Below are 16,441 nucleotides of genomic sequence, written 5' to 3' on the forward strand. Positions count from 1 at the left end.
TCCAAGGAAAACTGGGATTTGAACCCTGGCAATCTGGCTGCTGAATTGGTGCTTTTAACCACCAATCTGTACTGCCTTGCCAACAAATCTGTTTCATAAGGCATTGTGTTCTGGTGTGGTTTTCCTTTTTGGCTCTGATGCGGGCAACATGTCTGTTCTTTCCATACTGTGGTTATTATCGGTGCCTGGAGGACAGGGAGAGAGATTTTAAGAGTTAAAAAAGAGGCACTGGACTCGCATTTCCAAAATGACATTTTCCCAAATGGCATGAACTTTAGATGTAAGAACCAACAGCCGGATTTAAGCTCTGAGCAGGGCCAAGGAGTAAACGAATACTCATGTCTTCCTACGGACACGACACACTGACACATCGGTTTGCTCTGAGAGCTTTTCTCCCGGATCCTGATTGCATTACGAGGTCACAACCCGGCTGGGCACTTCATAAATGCTGTTTGACAATGATTAGCCTCAAGTCAAACCCACTGGCATCCAGTTGATCCTGGCTCATAGCGACTCTGTATAGGGGTTCCCAGGCTGTAAATCATTACAGATGCCCACAGCCCCATCTATCTCCCGTGGAGCTGCTGGATTTGAAAGGTTGTCAGGGCAGCACCACTCTTATTTGTCGTCCAGCCTTGCCATGCCTCCCACCGTGTATCTGGGTGAAAAATACACAAGTACACGAAGAAAAATATTTCTTGTTGATCTAAAAATCCAAATTTCATGGAACTTCTTGCATTTTATCTCAGAACCCTCAATGTACATGACATGCGTGACACACAGTAGCATTCATTCAATTTTATTCGTGCTCTTTACGCATAAGAAAACAAAAGATTCACTGCCATCAAGTTGATTCCGACGGCCTGTGACTCTATTGGACAGAGTACAAGTATTCCTCTGATTTGCTGAGACTCGAAATCTTTACAGGAGTAGATAGACACAGTTTTCTCCTGGGGAGCAGCTGACAGGTTTGAGCCACTGCCCTCATGGTGAGCAGCTCAATGTGTATCCTACTCTGTGGCTTATTTTTTAAAATTAAAAATAAATTTATTTAAAAATAAAAAAAATGTATCGGGGGCTCTTACAGCACTTATCGCCATCCATCCGTCCATCCATCGTGTCAAGCACTTTTGTACATATGTTGCCATCATTTTCAAAACATTTGCTTTCTACTCTGTTAAATGGTGACGTAGAAGCTTTCAGATAAGCGTTGGGCTGAGATTCACACCCACCAGCCACTCAGCAGGAGATAGATAAGGCTCTATGCTCCCATACAGCATTCTCCCAAAACTCACTGCCATCGAGTTGATTTCGACTCATAGAGACTCTATAAAACAGAGTAGAACTGACCCTATGGGTTTCCGGGACTAGAAATCTTTATGGAAGCCAAAGGTCTCACTGTTTACCCACAGAGCAACTAACTGGTGGATTCAGCTGCTGCCCTTGCAGTTATAGTCTGGGAAATCCTGAGTTGTTATGAGTTTGAAACACTTGCTGGTGAAAGTCAAAATCTGCAGCCTTCCATTGAATTACTGTGGAACCAAAACAAAATGCAAAATGAACTCATGAGGCAAGGCTGACTCATAGCGACCCTATAGGGCAGGGTAGAACTGAGACTGTAAATCTTTATGGGAGCAGAAAGCCTTGTCTTTTTTCCTGTGGATTGGCTGGTGGTTTCAAACTGCTAACCTTGCCTAATTTGTAACCCTATATGCCTCCAGAAATCTCACAACTGAACCACTAGACAACAACTATCAACATAAATGGAGAAAAGCTTGAAGTTGTAATAGATTCCATTTTACTTCGATCCACAGTCAACATGCATGGAAAAAGCAGTAAAATAACCAAAACACATTTCATGGGGGGCAAATCTGCTGCACAAGACCTCTTTAAGGTGTTGAAGAACCAGGGTGCCACTTTGAGGGTGAAGGAGCCCCTGATCCAAGCCATGCAAATTTCAGTCACCTTATCTGCATGTGAAATTTGGACAATGAATAATTTGGTGCATTTGAATGATGGTGCTGGTGAAGAAGATTGAAAATCCTAGGGACTGCCAGAAGAATAAACACATCTCCTTTTGGGAGAAATACAGCCAGAATGCTCCTTAGAAGTGAGGATGGGGAGAATTTGAACATGTTATCAGGAGAGACCAGTCCCTGAAATAGGATATCATGCTTGGTAATGTAGAAGATCAGGGAAAAAGAGGAAGATCTTTGGCAAGATGGATTGACACAGTGATGGCAACAATGGGCTCAAACAACAATTGTGAAGATAGCACAGGGCCGGGCAGTGTTTCATTCTACTGTATACACAGAGTTTCTATGAGCTGGAACCAAATCCGCGGCACATGACAAAAACGACTCCAAACTGAGTCCATCATAGTATTACTGTGTGTGCGTCTGTGCACACGCGTGCATGTGTGCGTGCTTTACTAACCTTGAAAATATCTGCTTTTGCTCGCGAGGAATTCACTGATTTAGAGGTGACTCCAAGAAACTCTCTTGCACTACGCAAAACCAAGTTCGCAAATGCCCCAAAGTAGAAAATCTTATTTACATGCAGAGACTCACTCCTGGGCTGTTGTTCAGTAGATCCTGACTCATATTGACCCCGTGCGACAGAGTAGAACTGCCTCACAGGGTTTCTGAAAGCCATTAATCTTTATTGAAGCAGACCTTTCCGTTAGCAACGGAATGCTTAACCCACCGCACCACCAGGGCTCCTTGGACATTATGAAGTATCTCCTTTTTTGCTTACAACTACCTTGGGCCTGTTATCAGTGGATACTGGGTTGTTGGCGCTTCCTTATCTTGTTCTGAATTTTTAGAGATAAGCGATGTTTTATTTGATCCAAAGCCACGCTGCTTCAAATCTGGGACAAAGGCACTAACACATAGGGATGGAAATGGGGGGTATGCTCTAGGAATCCCGGCTCCACGTGCGTGAAGCCTGAGGTCTCCGCACGGATAACTTGGCATCTGGAGGAGGCAGGAGACTGCAAAACTCTGCTCTTGCCTCTGACTCCATTTTCCCTCACTGCAAATTCCCGGTGCCTACCCATAAACATGTTGAATATACTTCGCGAAAAGCTAATGAGAAAGTCACCTTCATTTCCTTGCGGAAGATTCACCATGATAGGAACAAAGAAAGCCCTTCCTGGCTTGGTACCAACTAGACAAACCTAACATACCGTTACATATTGTTACCAGATTCAAGACAGGAATAGTTTCGATGGATTTGATCCAAGATATCTATTTCCTATGCCCATACTGCCTATTTCTAATTTGGTGGCTGCTATGACCTCAGCCGCTGCCTGTTTTCTGTGCTCTTCCTAAAAACAAGGGTGGGGGGAGGGAAACCCTAATTTTTTCCTCTGCATTTTAAGTGGAAAATTTTCACGCAGCTTTCCCGAAGGTTGTTCGCGCTGTCTTTAAAAAAAATTATACATATATTTACTTTTGAAAAAGTGTCATTGGAGATGTAGCTCCTTCCATTTCATCACCGCTTCATCCAGATGGGAAACCTGAGCCGTGTTGGGTTTTAAGATCTTTACATTTCTGCCTTTTCGGCGATGACTTCATTGCTTTCATGCCAGCTGGGGACTCTTGTGTGCCAGTTCATCGGACCGAAGCGGAGCTGTAGGTTTCTGCTGCTGCTCCTGCAGCTTCTACTGCAACAACAGCCATTCATATGCATCCAGCTGCGGTGCAAGACTCTGCTCCGAATTCACCCAAAGAATCCTTGACTGTTAGATGAGTGCATGTGATATGTGTGTGTGTGTGTGTGTGTGTGTGTATTCACGCTCAATCGCAACAGTTGGGCAGCAGCAGCAATGGACTGTTAACATTTTTTACTAACGATAGAGACAGACCATCCTCCATCCTTTATTTTCAAGCAGCTTTTGGGCTCCCGCCCCAAATGTGCTCTCCCTCTCTTCCCCTCGCCCCCTCGCACGTGTCCCTCCGGAGGCCAGGATAGCTGCGCTGCAGGCAGGATTTCCCCTTTTCTCTGCAGTGACAGGCGGATTCCGGGGCCTCCTCGCCCCACCACCCCCGCAGCCGCCCCCTTCCCAGTCACGATCTTCTCCCCCTCTTGTCTCGGCGGCGGCCACCCTCTCCCCGCAGCTCTTGGCTCGGGCCCCGCCCCGCCCAGCTTCCCCGCCCAAGTTGCTAGGGCTTGGCGGGGCAACCAAACCTAGCACGCGAGGAGGCACCGTGCGCGCGCGCAGCCCAGTTTGTACCAGGAACGCACCCGCAGTCTTAGGCTTCCGAGACTTGGGCACGCGCGGCGAGGGCGGGGCGCGCGAGCCCGGGCTCGAGAACGAGCGTTCGCTCCTTATTGGCTCTTCCCAGCAGAGGGTGGGCGCAGAGGCGGGACCTGGCAGCGCCTGGGGAGCCTCTCCATTGGCCTGAGGGGCTCGGCCGGGGCGGGGCAGTTAGCAAATTAGGCTGCGCATTTACGCCCCCCACCCCAGCCGGGTTCGGGGAGGGCGGGGGCGGAGGTTTCGATTAGTTGTCGCTGCTGCTGTGGAAGGTAAAGCGGCGACAGCGGTCTCTGGAGCTGAGGGATTCCCGGCTGCAAGTCGGGTCCAGCGCGGGGTGAGTAGTCTGCCGCCACCCGTCCGCCAAGCCACCTTGCCCCCTTCTGGCCCCGAACCTACCCAGCTTCTTCGGAGCGCTGGGACCCATCCGGTCCCCGGGCGGTTGCGAGAGGGGGCGGCGGTGCCTGTGTCCCAGAAGGGGACCACGAGGCGAGGACGCCCCAGCCCGGAGTGGCGGCTCTCACCTGCCGCCCTCGTGGGGAGGTCTTCCCTGGAGCGGGGCCGGGTTTGGGGGTGAAGCGAGCGGAGGGCGTGAGGCGGGCGGAGGTCGAGCCGCCCCGTGGGGCTCCCCTCAGCGGCGGGTCTGCAGCGTCCCCGCCCTGTAGTCCCGGAGGCGCCAGCGCCTCCGGGCTTGCTTGCTTTGAGGGAAGCCCCTTCCGGACAGCCCTGAGGGAAGACCTGCGGGCAGGGAGGGGTGTCCGCCTGAAGTCCGAGGACTCCCGGGGCCCCACCATGGACTGCCAGCTGTGGCCCCGGCCCCACTGACCTTGGCTGCCTGTGCACCCTGGGTGGTCGAGCGACCCTGCTGCCCGCCCCGTGGCTCCCCGCGCCTTCCCCCGAACAAGTTTTCACGCGTTGCTGTGAAGTTCAGGACCGACTTAGTGGGGAGATGCAGAAATCGCCCACCCACCCCCAGACCTTCCTAGCCTTTGGACCTTTTTAGAAACGAAATCCTGGGCTTCGGAACCATCTCCCAGAATGAACAGGTCCTTCTCGCATCGACACGTTTCGTGCCCGCGTTGGGAGGGTGGGGGGTAACCTGAACATATTTCAGTGCACAGGCAGGTCGTCCTTGAAGGGTTTTTTTTGCTTTTGCTTCACTTGAGTGTTAAAAGCACAGATGCCTGACCTCAGAAGCTCCCGCTAGAGTGAGGCTCCTTGGAGGCTGTTATTTAAATAGTTGCAGATCAGTATGCTGTTAACACAATCTATTTTAATGAACTGAAATGCAAGCTGATTTCAGAAAGTATTGTTGACACAGAATAATTTCTTCCCGTGCATCTCAATGCGATTTGTTTGGACGTAATGGTTATGTAGGTAATGTGAAAGATGGCACCAATTAATTTGAGAGCATTTGACTGAGACGGGAGGCATAAATATGTATAGAACGGGATGATCATTTTAGGGAACATCTGCAGGAACGTTTCCGGCTTGTTCCTTTCTTGCTGCAGGTTTACCAAAAAAAGACATCGTTACTGAGGCTATTCGGCATGATCTGTGAATGACATTTAGATGCAAATATTTTTAATTCTTTGAAGGGTTTTAAAATATTCGTAAAATGCAAGAGGCTAGGCGTTTTAGTTCTCTAGGGCTGCAATAACAGAAATACCACAAGTGGGTGGCTTTAACAAGCATGTTTATTTCACCACAGTTGAGGAGACTAGAAGTCCACATCCAGGGTGCAGGCGCTAGGGCAAGGGTTTCTCCCGCTGTTGGCTCTGGAGGAAGGTTCTTATTTCGGCTGCTTCTTGGTTCCTTGGTGAGCTCCCTATGTTGGTTGGTATCCTAACCTGGTCTCTGTCTCTGTCTCTGTCTCTCTCTGTCTGTCTCTCTCTCTCCCTCCCTCCCTCTCTCCTCTCCTCTCCTCTCCTCTTCTCCCCTCCCCTCCCCTCCCCTCACTCTCTCTCTCTCCCTCTCTCCCTCCCTCCCTCCCTCTCCTCTCTCCTCTCTCCCCTCTCCCCTCTCCCCTCTCCCCTCTCCCCTCTCCCCTCTCCCCTCTCCCGGAGATTGAGCCCAGGCTCACCCTACACTAACCTCTTTCATTACCTTAACAAAGATGACCATTTTCCCAAATAGGATTAACCACTGGCATAGGGGTTAGGATTTGTAACCAATTTTTGTTGTGTTACTTCCTCCCCCAATTCAATCATGATATTATTCTACCCTTTGCGCCCCAACCCCAACCCACATGCACAATATATTCACCCTACTACTTTATCCCCCCAAATCTTAAATCAACTCCTAAGTCCAAAGTTTCATATTTGGCATCATCTAAATCAAACAAAGGTGAGATTTTAAACAAATTTCCATCCTGAGGCAGAATTACTCTTTATTTGTGAGCCTGTGAAATCTAGAACATAAGTTATCCGTTTCCAACAGGCAATGGTGGAATTAGGCACAAGTTAGTTATTTTCCATTATAAATGGGAGTAAATGAAGGGAAAGAGGGACTAACACGCACCTAGTAAGTCCAAAATCCAGCAGAACAAATTACACATTAACTCTCAAGCCTTGGGAAATACTCCCATGGTTTGAACCCACCACTTGCTCCACCCAAGAAAGATGAGGCTATCTGCTCCCAGGGTCCTATAGGGTTGCTATGAGTTACCATCTGGGCAGTGAATCTCTAGACTCTGCCGGCCCCACCCTCTAGACTGTAGGTGTTAGCCCCCCAGCTCTGGGCTTCAATCCTGCCTTTCAGGCCCTCTGGGATGGTAGCAATTTTCCCTTGGGCTTAAGTGACTGTTATTTCTCCATATTTCCATCTATGTGATGGCCACAATCCTTCTCCCCAGCTGGTCTAGTTCTTTCTCTTGGGCCTGGCAGCCCTGCCTGCCTTAGTTTGGATGAAAACCCCATCCCCCGGGGCTTATTTTAACAGCAGCTCCATACTCCAGAAGCAAGTTGAGGCTTGTAGCCCTTTTAGATCCTGGACATTGGGGCCTAGCGCTTTGAAATCAAAAGGTCCTCCTTCCAGTGCTCCTGCCAACAGTTCTGCCCATCTCCCAGCTGCTTCAGGGATGGTCCTTTCCCTTTTTGGAGGACAACAGATATAACTCATTTGGCTTGTTTCCTGTCTGTAGAAAGAGGCAAACAGCCTTCTTTCCTTTAATTATTTCTCTTTCCCCTTAGGTCTATACTGATGGGTTTCTGCTCTAGAGTTTCCAGTGAGGGTTTTTTTTTTTGGGGGGGGGGTTTGAGTTGGTTAGAGCCATGCGTCACGGGCATTTTAATCTCTTTCACAAAAGATTGTGTAGCCACATCCTTGGTGAACATTCTAGTACAGATGATCTTAGTTTATACTACAAAAATTTTCCAAATCTTTATGTTCTATTCTCATTTTGCACAGTTACTTTTGCAGTCCATCTCTTTCCTCCCGAATCTTGTCATAAACGGCAAGGAAAAACTGTGAAACCCTAGAATATTTTGTTTAGAAATTGCACCAGCCAGATGTGTGTGTGTGTTTATCTTCAATCCCACCGCTTAACAAGCTCTGCCTGCCACCAAACTTTTGTTGTTCTTGTTTTTTGACCCACCAAACTTTTAAACATAATTTAAATAAGTTCTTTCACCTGGCATAAAAAGCATCAGTGTTCCTTAATTGTCCAACCACTTGTTCACTATTTTCTTTAAAGCCTCCCTAGATGCAAAATTCATGTGTATATTTCTAGGAACATTCTCGTATTGACATTCATATATATTCTCTAAGAAGTTAGGGACTTTCTCTATTGCTCTCCTAACTTTCTTCAGAGCCCTCATTAGAATTCCCCTAATCATCTCTTCAAAACAAATTAGGCTTTTACTGTTGGCACTTTATAACTCCTCCAGCCTCTATCCATTACCCTATTCCCAAACTGCTTCTCCACTTGGGGTACCTGTAATAGCAAGACCCTGACTTTTCAGCACCAAATTCTGTTTTCATAGTTATTTGATGCCATTGAGTCAGCTTTGGCTAATAGCAGCTCTATGGGACAACAGAAAGAAAACACCACCTGGTCCTGCACCATCCTCACCACTGTTGTTCTGTTTCTATTAGAGTCCATTGTTGCAGCTGCTGTGTCAGTCCATCTCCTTGAGAGGCTTACTCTTTTTCGATGATGCTCTACCAAGCATAATGACCTTTCCTAGGGTTTGGTCCCTCCTTCTAACATGTCCAAATTGTGTGAGATGAAGTCTTATCATCCTCACTTTTAAGGAGCATTCTGAGTGCACTTGTTCCAAGATGAATTTGTTCCTTGTGTTTTAGGCAAGTGCTGTTATAACAGAAATAACACATGTGGGTGGCTTTAACAAACAGAACATTTTTTATAAGTTTAGGAGCCTATTAATCCTAATTCAGAGCACTAGTTCTAGTGGAGGGTTTTCTCTTTGTTGGCTCTGGAAGAAGATTCTGTCTCTTCCGCTTCCACTTCCTGGATCCTTGGAGATCTCCATGTGTCTAGGCATCCATCTTACCTGGTCTCTTTTCTCCACTTGCTTGTTTAATCTCTTTTATATCTCTATAAAGAGATCATATCATGGCACACCCCACACTAATCCTGTCTCAGAACAAAAGCAGGCCCTTCTCAAATGAGATTATACCCACAGGCATTGATGCTAGAGTTTATAACATTCATGATCTAGCCCATCAAACTAGGTTTACTTGTTCCTGTGTGTTGAGTGATGAAAGGGTGTGGGGTAGTATAACCTTATTTAACAACCCAATTATGGCTCATTAATAATCATTTTTAGGAGTGACCTTTTTCTGAGGATATAATAATTGAGTACCTAGCAAGCCTTTTCATTCTGATCGATATTAAAGGACTATTTTAGGTTTGAGTATTTTTGGCGTTGACACTAGAGCAGGAGTAAGGAGGCCTGCTGCAGTTATTACCAGTTTGACACCACCAGTGGGTGTTTCTGTTGACAAAGGCAGAGAAGAGAAGAGAACATTAGGGAAGCAATTTTTTTTTTACTGGGGGCCTGGGGAGGAGTGAAGTGAGAGGGGAAGGAGCCAGAAGAGAAAGCTGTAGAACTAAAGCTCCTAGCACAGTGTATGCTGAGCATTTCACAAGTACAAGGAAGCCTAATTAGAAAGAAAAGAAATTCCATTTGACTGTATTAAATAATAGATCTCCAAAAGAGGCATAGTTAATCATTTAACTTAAATAATCTACCATTTAAGTAAGAGCAGTTGTAAAGACTTCAATTAGAGAGGGTAACAATTTTTTCTGAATTGTATTTTTAGCATAATTGGTGAAAAAATGAACTAGATGAAAATATATATGCCAATTTATGAATTTTAATTACCTTTTAATTCCATATTTTGATGAACTTTTTGAAGTCTGTCTCCCACTTGTGTGTATGTTTCTGTATGTGTATATGGGGAGAGAGGATATTAGTTTAGTATTCTACCTTTATTTAGCATATTTCCTAAGCCTAAATTTAAAAGCAAAAACAAAACTGGATATATTAAATATTTATATATATAAATGCCGTTGTCTAAAGAGAATTGATTTCTTTCCTTACTCGTGATTTAGGAGCTTGTGGTGAAATTAAAAAAAATTCTTCTATTGCAGATTTTAAAATTTTACTTACACTAGTTCCCGGGATTAAATCTGCCATTATTTTTATTGTCATTTTCTTGGAGCTATACAAACCAGAATGTGGCATCTGCAGCATTCTCTGGGGCTTTAAAAGGAATAGCTTCCATGGAAAGAGCTTGCAGGGCCATCTCACATAGATGAACAATAGGAGGTCGACTGATTGCGAATCAGATGTATATTCTTACAAGTTCCAAATATGTTGCATGAGCTTCAGTTTTATTTAACCAGAACCAGATTCTGTGTGGTATCACTACTTTGTGGGTGCAGTATTATTATTATTACAAACTGAAATTCAGCAGTGGAGGGATTCCTTTAAGCATGGCTCCTCCCCATGCCCCATCCTTTCTCCACCACTGTGTCCAAGAATCTATGTGAGGCTCTTTCAACACTAGCTGCATTGTTGGAAGTGACAGTGGCTTTTGTTGCAGGAAGTTAACCTTTCTTTGTGACTTACATTTTAATCTACTCTGTAATAAAAAATTCAGTTATGTCTGAGAAATTGGTTATAGAAGATATGTAAAATAAGCAGGGAAAGTAAGTTTTCTTTAGCCTGTTAGAATTTCCTCTTCTTTCCTCTCCATTTTGATACTTTTGTTGGCTCTCTTTTTTATTTCTTCTAGATATTTGAAGGTATGCTAGCATAGTACTTTATTTTTGGCATTTAGTGGGATAATAGCAGTTTTTTCATTTAACAAGTTGATATCAGTTAATAATGGCATTTATGGGAAAAATAATATATATCTTATTAAAATTTGTGAGGAAGGGTGGATGGGGGGAGGGAGGGGGAAGAAGTGGGGAGCTGATATCAGGCTCAAGTGGGAAGAGAATGCTTTGAAAATGATGATGGCGGCATATGTGCAAATGTGCTTGACACATTGGAGGAATGTATGGATTGTGATAAGAGATGTAAGATCCCCAAATAAAAGTATTAAAAAATAATGGGGCATTTAAGAACAAATTCACATGCATAGATTTAAAATATGAGAGGAAATCCTCTAGATAACCCTTACTGTTGGTATAAGAATAGCAAAAGTTGTTGTCGATATCTGGGTAGAAAAGGCAGCATACTCAGATTTTGACAACTTTAGATTCAAAAGTTGAATATTTTTGCAGGATCAATTAATTTGGCAGCATTAAATTCCTGATAAATGAGTAGGTAGAATCCCCAAAATTCTTTATCATCTGATGATGGTGATTTCCGTTGGATAAAATATTTCAACATATGACCATCAGCAGTTAAAAGATTAGGTTTAAAACTTACAGTTTTCTCAATTAGCTTTCAGTCTTAATCTCAACACTAGAACTCTTTTGTTGATGATACACTATTTCAGTGTTTGAATTTTAAGTTTTGACCATCTTTAGAATATTTCTTTATATACAACATTTCATGAATGTCTGAATTACTCAAAGATCTGGTCTCATTTCTCAGTGCAGTTTGTATACTTCTCAATACTGAGATAGGGATTTAGGTGCAAGTTTGCCAGCAGGTAGGAAAACAGGGTAGCGACCTTTGACCTACAGAGCCTGATAACATTTAGACTGTCCAGATTTGGGAATTTAACAGAAAACCACTTATTAGGAAAGGCCTACCTAGTCCATTCAGATCTTTAAGATCAATTGTCAACAATAAATTAAACATTCCTTAGAAGTATTTTTGTATGAGATCTAATCAAGATCAAATTTTGGGATTGGTCTTGGGTAGTTGTCAAGAAATTGTAATCTTCTGTTTATTGAGCCTTACTGAATACCAGATACTGTGATAAATGGTTTATTTCCACACATGTATTCTCACAAATATCTCTATGAGCTAGATATTTTTTTTATCTGCCCAGACTAACTTGCTAGTAAGCAGCAGAGGCCAAATTTCAATTCAAACCGGTCTGACCTGAACCTGTGCTCTTCAGAGCCATGTTGTTGGCTTCCCTTCCTGAACCGGATTCCCCAGACATATTTTGAGCTTCATGCCCCGGGGTGGTCCTGGAGGTCCAAACATGCCTCCTGGAGTTCACAGGGCTGCTCTGGCAAGCCTGCCTTGCCTTTAATCACCTGGGATGCTGGACTCAGGTGCGGCTGGATGGGGCAAAGTGCTATTGGGTAGGACAACTGGAAGCACAGGCTTTTCTAATTAGTACTGCTGTTTCATAAATGAAGGTTGTACATAATCATTTATGCCCCCAAATGAGGTATCTGTTTCTAATTAAGCACTTGGTAGTTGTTGTGTCTATATGTGCCATTACAACTTTTGACTGCCTTTGATTAAATTTGCTACGGTAATAAAGACTATGAGGGTTCTCCTTGAATTAAATTCTGTGCTTTAGATGTCCTCTTGAAGTAAAGTGGCAGCCATTACAATTTTCATATGACTATCTCTTCAATAATTGTAAAGACTTTAGTGAAATAAATCTGGGGATGAAGCCTGCAGAGATACTTTATCGCTTCTTAAGGTGTAGAGGTTGGACCCTGATGAAAAATTTTCTATTCCAAGAATAGACGGTTTTGCTTCTTAAAAAGCCACTTGAGAGTATTGTTATTTAAAGTAAGACCTATTATTAGGCTAAAGGAACACATAGAGAGGGCTGTGCTTGGGAGAAAAAAAGTTAACCTTTTTCTATAATTGAGGGAAATCCCATTCTTTTTAAAGTTAAAGAATTCACTGACATGGAGTCCATAGCAACCCAATGGGACATGGTAGAACTCTCCCTATGGGTTCCTGAGACTGTAACTATTTACCTGTGTGTTAAGCATCATCTTTCTCTCTCAGAGTAGCTGGTGATTTCGAACTCCACATACTAACCTCGTGGTTAGGAGCCTGATGCATAACCCACTATGCCACCAGACCTCCATGGATGGATGAATAGAGAACCTCATGGGCCCAAGTCACCTTAGACAAAGCAGAACAGCTGCTCTACACAGGCCATAAGCAATGTTTTTTGGTGATTTCTTTAGAAAGTAAAGTTTTTCAATGTGCATTTAACAGCCTTATTTACTTAAAATGATTTTTATTGTGAATTGAGTGAATGTTTAAAGAACATATCAGTTGTTTCATTCAACAATTCATACACATTCTGTTATTGATCATAATTCCCATAATGTGGAACCATGAATCCCACTGCTTCCCCGTGTTTCCTGTTTCTGTTCCTCCTTTCCTAACCCTTCTGAATGGTGTTCTTTGGTAAATGATCTAAGTGGTTGATTAGTCTAAGGAGTACTGCTACTTCACTAGTGGTATTATTCCTTTGATAGACCTGTTTATTGTTTGGTTGAAAATAGAGCCATTAAGGTGAGTTCATTTCCATACCTGAAAGGTGACAAAAGACCATATAGTCTTGAGGGTTCCACCAGTCTTTATCTGACCCATAAACCAGTCATTTTTATTTAACAGCTTCATCACATTCACATATTAAATTCAACCATTTAAAGTGCACCATTCCATGTTTTTTTTTTTTTAGTAATTTTCAGGGTTTTGTAACCTTCACTACTACCCAGTTTTAGAGCTTTACCATCACCCTGGATAGCTATCTCTTGCCTGTTTGCAGTCCACTTAGATCCTTTAATCACCAGACACTGATAAATGAAATCATGCAGATCTTAATCCTCAGATCATTTTGCATTTTCAAAAGTTTGTGCTTAAGCATAATATACAGCACAAAATTCAGTACTGCCAGTGGTATAATTCACCTTGTTCTCATGCTCTCAAGTTTATTTTGGCATCAAACACAAACTTCTTAGTGACAGGTTCGAAATGCAGGAGAATGAAATCAAAGTAAAACGTTTATATATTTTATGCCAGAAAAAAGTTGCTTTATGATTTAAGACCATGGGTAAAATAATTGGTTTTCTTGATTTTAAGCCAATAAACACTATATTCTCTTTGAGCTCTAATTACCTTTGGCAGAGTCATGTCTATTATGTATGCCACAGAGGATGCTTCACCAGTTTCAGTTTACAAACATAGTCTTTTTTTTTTTTTTTTTGCTTTGCGTTACACTGATTGTTATGGGATGTAGAAGCCGTTTAGCGTGCAAGGCAGTGTGGCTGCTTTTCCCGTGGTTGCATCGTTTTCTTCCTTTCTATCTGCTATGCTGGGCTGGGAAATAAGCCAACTTGGGTACTTTGAGAAGTAGAGTTGTACAGCACAGGCAGACCTCCACTACTTTCTGTGGTCTCCTTTGCTCAGGGTACTGTGTGTATAAAGATGAGTACTGATGATAGGGTAGCATTTGGGAACCATTTCTTACATATTTGGGGGTATGCATTTAGAATGATTTTGGTTAGAAGTAAAATGTTTTGGAAATTGTATCTTCCACTCCTTTTAGATGAACATTTTTATATGTAAAGCAACCCTTACAAATCTCAAGCAGGTAAATCAATAACTTTGTGTGTAGTACCTTGTGTCTTGATTTTAATAGCACATGGATTATATACACAACTGGTCTTAAAAGTTTACTCTAAGTTTAATCATAATTGGTTTTAAATCAGTATCTCAGTGCTTTTTTGTTTTCAAACCATGTAGCAGCTATGGTTGTATGATTCTGGTATTTGTAAAACTAAGAGAGATGCCTGATATCAAATAGCAATATAAAACGTCCTTTCTGACAATGTAACTTTTTTGATTGATAAGAAAACATTCATTTTGATAGTAACAACAACCTTGGTAATAGAAATGATCAAAACATATGGGGTGAATACATTATATTTTTGTTTTTAAAAACTGCCTTAAATTATTTTAGTTAAGCTATAAATTTAGATAGGGTCTCAATTGAGATTTTGTATTTTGCCTAAATATGAGCTTCTTGGCACTGTGATGTCATTATAATGATAAAATTAAACACACAGATACTCACATAAGGTACAGATGACATGTAAAAGTAGTGATAAGTAATAATTCAAGAATAACTTACTGATTTGGATTTGCCCCATTATCTGGACATTGGCCAAAACATTTCCTCATGAGTAGAGTCCTCTGGAGATTATAGAGCTGGTTCAGGTGTGACATATCCTAGAATTTGTCCAAACACTCAAACACACTCCACCTTGTTTTGACAGTCTCTTATGCGACTTAATAATTTTAATTTTTGTAATTATTGAAATTATTATTAGTAATATTACCACTGACATTGATGATTAGCAGTACAAAAGAAAAGAAAAAGGTTGATTTCCATTGCTACATTTTGTTCACTTTAACAATTAAAAAATTTAAAAACAATTAAAAAATTAATTTTGTATAAATTGGTTCTTCATAATTAATAAATTATTTTTTAAATAAAATAATCTGTGCTGTAGCACATACTAATTGAGCGTGTGTCTATACTGTGTACCAGACAATGCCAGAGGCTGGGTAGAGTGACATACACAGTGCAGATAGTCCCTGTTGTCAGAGTTTACATCCTTGAGAGGGATGTAGAGAGTTACAGGGCTATTGTGGTAACAGTGGAGAAATCTGTCCTTGGGGAAGGCATAAGATAGACCATCCTATGGAAATGTAGACCTGAAGGATGAGAATATGTTGGGACAATAAGCTTTCCAGGTGGAAGGAATAGGAGGTAGAGGAGGATTTTTTGTTGTTGTTGTGGGGGTGGGGGGACCTTTTCAAGAACTGAAAGAAAATTTAAAGTGCCTGGGAAGTAGAGGAGTAAGGAAGTGATGAAGCAGGAGCAGGCAGGGGCCGGCCTTCTGCTGGCATTTTGAATTTGCCCTGTCACCTGGGAAGCCATTAAAGGTTTGAAGCAGGGATGTGATGTACTTCTCTCATATCATTAAAAGTTTTGCGACTGTTTCTTTGATGGTACTTAAAAAAATCAAAATTGCTTTTTAATATTTTAAAGGCTCATTGTCTTCTTTTTTCAGTCTTTCACCATTCTCTTAACCTTATATAGGAATATCACTTCATTTTATAACAAGTTTCCTAACAATTTAGCTCTATTCAGTATTGATTCTTTGCTGTTCCATCCCCCAAACAACTGTAGCATCACCTCCTTCAAAAACAAACAAAAAACTCATTTCCTTTGCAAGATATATTTTTATACAGCCTTTGATTTATCTCACTTTTGACCCAAGTTCTTAGCCTTTTGGGAACTCGTCGATGCCTGCTCTATATACGTTCCATATTGCCTTCATAATTTCTGGGCCTGCTGATGGTAACTTGAAATGTTTGCAGTGTTTTTTGTCATAACTTTCCCCCCCACTTTCTCTGTGACCCAAGAGCATTTATTTTAAAAGAGTTGCCTCTTCTCAGATTTTAGCATTTGTTATTGAGGCTTTTCTGTTTGTGGTTAAATTTGCATTCATCCTTGAGAGACTGTTCCTAGTTTAGGGTTGGTAAAGGAACATCCTAATTGCCTTTCTTTGCCTGACCTTGTGATAGGGTGATGGTTTGAGAATCTTGGAGTCTGTTATTCAGGCAACTAAAAGGTTTTCTGTGTCATGGGAGGCAACGGAATATGAAGATAAATAGGGCTGGTCTGCCCTTAGGGAGTTCATAGCTAACAGAAGAGGAAGAAAACAATGACTAAAGTACAGGGCGATATGCACTTTCA

The 16,441-nt window shown here is 42.4% G+C and overlaps 1 protein-coding gene across 3 annotated transcripts in view; it reads left to right on the top strand.

The window, feature by feature from the left end:
* The first annotated feature begins 4,471 nt into the window (after window positions 1-4,471).
* CDKL5 (cyclin dependent kinase like 5) overlaps window positions 4,472-16,441 on the top strand; it is a 209,363-nt gene continuing 197,393 nt past the window's right edge. For all 3 annotated transcript variants that reach the window (XM_075538596.1, XM_075538597.1, XM_075538598.1), the window contains exon 1: window positions 4,472-4,598. The gene's annotated coding sequence lies outside the window, so the exon portion shown is untranslated. The remainder of the gene's footprint in view (window positions 4,599-16,441) is intronic.

Source organism: Tenrec ecaudatus, chromosome X (assembly GCF_050624435.1).
Source record: "Tenrec ecaudatus isolate mTenEca1 chromosome X, mTenEca1.hap1, whole genome shotgun sequence".
Taxonomy (NCBI): domain Eukaryota; kingdom Metazoa; phylum Chordata; class Mammalia; order Afrosoricida; family Tenrecidae; genus Tenrec; species Tenrec ecaudatus.